Source organism: Gekko japonicus, unplaced genomic scaffold, assembly GCF_001447785.1.
Source record: "Gekko japonicus isolate JY-2015 unplaced genomic scaffold, Gekko_japonicus_V1.1 scaffold788, whole genome shotgun sequence".
Classification (NCBI taxonomy): Eukaryota; Metazoa; Chordata; class Lepidosauria; order Squamata; family Gekkonidae; genus Gekko; species Gekko japonicus.
In genome coordinates this window covers 8,236-14,790 of record NW_015170914.1, presented here as the reverse complement: position 1 = coordinate 14,790, position 6,555 = coordinate 8,236, and positions in this window count along the sequence as shown.

The window sequence follows — 6,555 nt, the reverse complement described above, 5'->3', positions numbered from 1 at the left end:
TCCTCTGTGCCGTTGTTTGGATAATTTCCATTCTGGCTTCAGGCCTAGCTATGGGACTAAAGCAGTCTTGGTCACCCTGGTGGATGAACTGTGCCAGGAGATGAATGGGGGGATGGTGACCCTGTTGATACTGCCAGAAGCTCAACAGCTTTTGAAGCCATTAATCATAGTATCCTTTTGGACAGCCTTTCATGGTTAGGATGGGGAGGCAGTGGTTTCAGTCCTTCCTGGAAAATAGGTTTCAGAAGGTGGTGCTGGGGAACTGCTGCTCAGCCCCTTGACCTCTGGCCTCTATGGTCCCATAAGGTTCCATCTTGTCCCCCAGGCTTTTAAAGAAGTTACTGGGAGAGGTCATCTGGAGATGTGGGCTAGGCTGACATTAATATGTAGATGTTATTCAGCTCTATCTTATACTTCCAGCATATCCGAAGGAGGCTTGGGAAACCATGAGCCAGTGCCTGTAGGCAGTTTTGGAATGAATGAGGGCTAACAAACTGAAGCTTAATCCTGACAAAATGGAAGTGCTATGGGCAGAAGGAAGGATTGACTCAGGAACGGAGATGTCTCCTGTTATGGATGGGGCTGCACTCCCCCTAAAGGTGCAGCCCGGAGAGGTGGTTGGACCTGGGCCTCCTGCTGATAAAGCAGGTGGCAGCGGTGGACAGGAATTCCTTTTACCAGTTTTGGTTGGTGAGCCAGCTGCGGCCTTTCCTGGACAAAAAAAACCCCTCTATGTGGGGCTGCCCTAGAAGAGTGTCCAGAAGCTACACTACATCTGGGGCAGCCGAATTCTGACTGGAGTCAGTCATAAGGACGATATCACTCCAGCCTTGTTCCATGTATGTGTCAACAAGCTGCCATGAATCCCACATTTTAATCACTCTCTGTGTAAAGCAGTATTTATAGAATCACAGAGTTGGAAGGGACCAAACAGGGCATCTAGTCCAGCCCCCTGCTCAATGCAGGATCAGCCTAGAGTATCCCTGACAAGTGTTTGTCCAGATGCTGCTTAAAGACTGCCAGTGAGGGGGAGCTCACCACCTCCCTTCTGATTCCACTGTTGAACAACTCTTACTGTAAAAACGTTTTTCCTAATATCCAGCCAGTACCTTCCCACCCTTAATTTAAACCCATTATTGTGTGTCCTATCCTCTCCTGCCAACCAGAACAGCTCCCTGCCCTCCTCTAAATGACAGCCCTTCAAATACTTCAAGAGAATAATGATGTCCCCCCCTCAACCTTCTCTTCTCCAGACTGAACATTCCCAAGTACCTCAGCCTTTCCTCATAGGGTTTGGTCTCCAGGCCCCTGGTCATCCTTGTCCTTCTCCTCTGCACGCGCGCCATCCTGACCACATCCTTTTTGAAGTAAGGCCTCCAGAACTGCACACAATACTCCAGGTGTAGCGTGACCAATGCAGTGTGCAGCGGGACTATGACATCTTGTGATTTGGATGTTATGCCTCAGTTGATACACCCAAGATTGCATTAGCCTTTTTTGTTGCTGTATCACACTGGCTGTTCATATTTAACTTTCGGTCCACCTGTACCCCAATAACTTGTTCACACACACTGCTATCCAGAAGTGTATTCCCCATCCAGTATGCGTGTTCATCATTTTTGATACCCAGATGTAGAACTTTGAACTTATCCTTGATAAATTACATCTTGTTCACATCCGCCCACTTTCACAGTGTGTTCAGATCTCGTTCAATTTTATCTCTGTCTTCTGGTGTCTTCACTGCTTCTCCCAATTTAGTGTCATCTGCAAATTTAACGAGTAGCCCTTCTACACCCTCATCCAGATCATTTATAAAAATATTGAAAAGTATTGAGCCCAGAACCAAGCCCTGTGGCACCCCACTGGACACCTCCCTCCATTCAGATGAAATTCCATTGACAACTAGTCTCTTGAGTGCGGTTCTTCAACCAGTTCCCTATCCACATAACTATCCTACAGTCCAGTCCACAGTCCTTTAGCTTACCCATTAGAACATCATGGGGAACCCTGTCAAAAGCTTTACTGAAATCCAGGTAAACAACATCAACAGCTTTCCCTCGATCCAGTAGGCTCAATCAAAGAAGGAAATGAGGTTGGTCTGGCAGGATCTGTTGGGAACAAATCCATGCTGACTTCCCCAGATCACCAAGTTGTCCTTTAGATGCTTGCAGACTGATTCATTTCAAATCTGCTCCAGAATCTTCCCTGGGACAGAGGTCAGGCTGACTGGCCGGTAGTTCCTTGATCATCCCTCCTCCCTTTTTTGAAAATTGGAATAACATCTGCCCTCCTCTAGTCTTGTGGCACATCTCCCATCCTCCTCCCCACCCTCCTCCTGCAGTATTTCCTGACAAACAAACCCTCTCTTCACATACAGCGCCACTCTGCCTCCTCTTCGGCCCTTTTGGGGTTTTTTGAACAATTCATATCCATCCACTACCACATTCCAGTCATGTGAATCATCCTACCAAGTCTCTGTAATGCCTACGAAATCATATCCTTCTGCCTGCATTAGAAGCTTAAACATTTCCTTCTTATTCCCCAGTATTGGTGGGGGCCAAGGTCTTCAGTAAATTGGACTTGGCCCAAGCATACCAACAGCTCCCTGTGGACGAGCCAACTGCTGAGGCACAGGCCATCGTCACACACTGGGGTGCTTTCAGAGTCAAGTGGTTGCAGTTCGGGGTAAGCGTGACCCTGGGAATCTTCCAGAACTTAATGGACTCTCTCTTGAAAGGCATCCCTGGGGTGCAACCCTTCTTTGATGATGTATTAATTGCTGCCCCCTTGGACGAGGACTTCGCCACCTGCCGTCCTCTGTACTTTTCCAGCTCTGCAATGTCCTTTTTGAGATATGATGTACACAGTATTCCCAATGAGATGGCACTATAGATCTTTACAGGGGCATTACAATATCAGCCATTTTATTCTCTGTTCCTTTCCTAATAGATCCTAAAATGCAGTTTGCCTTTTTCACCACTGCAGCACACTGGGTTGACATTTCCATTGACTTATCCACTATGGTCCCAAGTTCTTTTTCCCTCTCAGTCTTAGCATGTTCAGACCCCATTAGCTTATACTTGAAGATGGGATTTTTTTTGGTACCAATGTGCATCACCTTACACTTACCAACACTGAACTTCATTTGCCACATTGTTGCTCACTCACCCAGTTTGTGGAGGTCCTCTTGGAACTCTTCACAGTCAGTTAAAAAAATGAACCATCCTGCACAGACCATATCTTGTTAATAGTAGGGATGTGCGCTCAGATATAACTGAGCTGAATATATACAAAAAAATACCCTAAGTATTTTTCAGATATAGTCAGGTCTCCCAAATATATGCAGAATTTTTTTGGATACTGAAACATGGCTCCCAGAAAAATCTCAGAAGTATTTGGGATTAACTGGGAATATTGGGAGATGGCATTTGCAGGCTCCCAGGACTGTTTTTTCTTCCCCACCTCTTTTAATCCTGTGTTAATGTCTCCTGGGTCTTAGTGTCGGCTTTTCAGGCTCATGTAGGTTTCTGCCAGTTTCAAATGTTTTTGTTGTTTTTTAAAAATTCTTTCTTTGCTGGAGTTGGTTTCTGTTCGGTTCACAGGGTTTTGGGGGGAGGTAGATTTTTGTATTTTAGATCAAGATTCTCATGTTTTAACTATGGTCTGAGTCTCAGGTTTTAAATTGGTTGGGCTTAGCCATAGTTTTCAATTGTGTTTCTATGGGGACACTGGGGGCACCTTGTTCAGGGGCCCATAGAATTGGGCACCTTGGTCCAATTGACTTTTGGTGGACAGGCACCAGAAGCTCGCCTGCAATTTTGGTGTGAGTAACTTTAAAATATACCCCCCAATTCCCTGGAAAGTTTCCCCATATGGAATAATGGAGCTGAAAAAATATCAGAAACTGGGGAGGGGGGGGATCCAAGTACCATATCGGTATTTGGAATCTGTGAAACCAGGAATACCATTTTTTTTGCTCCGATATATCTGGATCCAAAAATACCAATTTTGTTGTTGTTGCACACCATAGTTAGTGGGTTTGTGACCCATACCTGTTCCCTGCCCCCCCCCCTGCACATACTGTTGATTTTCCTCCAAGGGTGGGTCTTCATCAACACCATGGGTAGTTTGATTTTAAATCTTGATACCTTAACTTGATTTTGGGAGAAGAAAAAGGAAAGACATAGAATATTAAAGCAAAGAAAGCAAAGCACCCTATTCTGTGCAAAGCACCACAAGACATAACATGCTGATCTCATTGACAAGGAATGTCCTTTTCACTGTGGTAAGCCAGCACTTGCTTGCAGGCTGGTTCAAGGTTGTATTCAGTTCACTATGCCAGTGAGTAGTTTTTGCTATCCTGGAATGATGCACAAGAGATCAGTTAAAGACCAAAAAGAAGCACAAATCAGACATATAGTTAAATTTTACTTTAAAAAAATATCAAGCTGCATTGTTTATTGTTTATTTCTAGATGCACAGTGTTTTAAATATCATGTCTTTCTGGATCAACTAACAAACACATACACAAAAATGTACTCTCTTAAATACCCCCTCCCTTTTAAATACCCTTGCTCTTGTACAAAAACAACACAACTTTGATGGGTTCTTCAGATCTCTTAACTAAGTAAGCTGGAGTATCTGACATGGTTATATACTTTAGTACTGTTTGGAGCCTATGGTGAGGTGAAGAAGGTGACACTAAAGCCAGACAAGAGATAAGAGTTGCTAAAGGGTAGCATGTTGGACTAGGTCCAAATCTCTGCTCAGTTCATCAATCACCATTTATCAGTTTAACCTACCTCACAGACCAATTGTGAGGATAACATACTGAGGAACAATGGGTTGGAGCCAATGAATTTGAACTAGAGTGAACTTATAGAATAGTTCTCTTCTATACATCCTGCAAAGATGATTTTGAGAGTTTTGAAAGGCTCTTCAGTGAATTCTTCTTGCTTTGTTAGTGGAAATGCACATGGACTTTCTACCCATGTCTTCATACCACAGCCTCATGTACTATATCTCTGTTTCCCAAGGCTTTCCCAATGATCTAGTGCAGTTTTTCAGGGGTTGCAGAAGGTTTCAGGGAAGAGAGCAGCATAGCAGTGACACAAAGTGGATTACTTCTGTCACTAACCAAGTTTCCCTTGGCCAGAGAAATCTCTGCACTGGCCTGTATCTATTGTGACTAAGGCCCAATCTGCATTTAGCATTTGCTCAGTTGTTTTACCAAACCCACACTGGAACAGAAAAAGATGCAGTTCAAAACCACATTCAACTACCCTGGGCCAACACCATACTGACTGCAGAGTCACCCCCGAATGGCCATAAAACAGCCATAAATCTATGCAGACAGCCACAATAAAACCAGAGATTAAACAAAGTGAAAGCAGCATGCAGTCTGGACACTGCCATAAAATTTGACACTCAATCAAAGTGAAAGTGGCATGCAATGTAGACGGGAATTTCTGTTCCAGTGTGGGTTTGGTATAACAGCAGAGCAAATGGTAGATGCAGACTGAGCCTAAATAACATTCAGAGGGAGTCTCCTCTGGGGGTGTGCATTGCAAGATTCCTGAGCTAAAATACATGGCAATCACTGGATCAGGTTGATTTCCAAGAATGGGAATACAAATCTAGGATTCTTGGGAATTATGAATCCCTCGCCCATCAACAATCCACCCCCCCCGGGACCTCTGGTTTGTGGATTGGTGATGCCGGTCGCTCTCCCCAGACCTCGGAGGAGCGATTAGCACACCAGCGGCATGGAGGGGTGCTACCTCAAGTGGCATCCCCACGGAGCCTTTGTGATAGGCTCCAGGCTTTTGAGGGTTAGCCTCTTCAATGGCTTGATGCCGGAGAATCAAGGCTTCCCTCCCCCCTGACGGTCCTGCCATTGTGTGGCCTCCAGGCACAAGCTAATTTGACCGGGACAAGTATGGGAGATAGAGCGGAATAACGAAAGATGTGAGCGAGGTCAGAGATATGACCAACAATGAACGTGAGTTCAAATTAAATGGAGTACTTTAAAAAATGCGCATGGACAGATAAACGTATCGAAGGGGGATGGGAGGAAATAAACAGTGAGTTTCTTTTGAGAGACTTACTTGAGTGCCGATAGTGAAGCGACAAGTTTTCCGAGCCCTTGTGAAGCGGTTTGAAATTGTAAACAAAACTGTAAAATGGTGGCTTCCTGAGGAAAGTTAAAAGCGAAAGCACCGGGCAGTCAGAGCCCAAAACTGGAAGAGGGAGCAGACATCATGAAGATGTTAGCGGATATGCTCAAGCCGATGATGGAGCAACTCAATGGTATTAACCAGCAACTGACCTCGCTAAACCAAAACTTCGCTCTACAGCAGCGCCAGCTGGCAGAAATGGAGAAGAAAGTGGAGCATGCGACTGAGAAAATCACAGAGATGGACACCGCAAACAAGAAAATGAAGAAAAGAATGGGAGATGTGGAAACAAAACAAAACCTCCCAAAAAAATCGTCTGTTACAGCTGCAAATGGAAAAGGCCAACATGATTTTCAGATTCCAGGGAGTTCCTGAAACT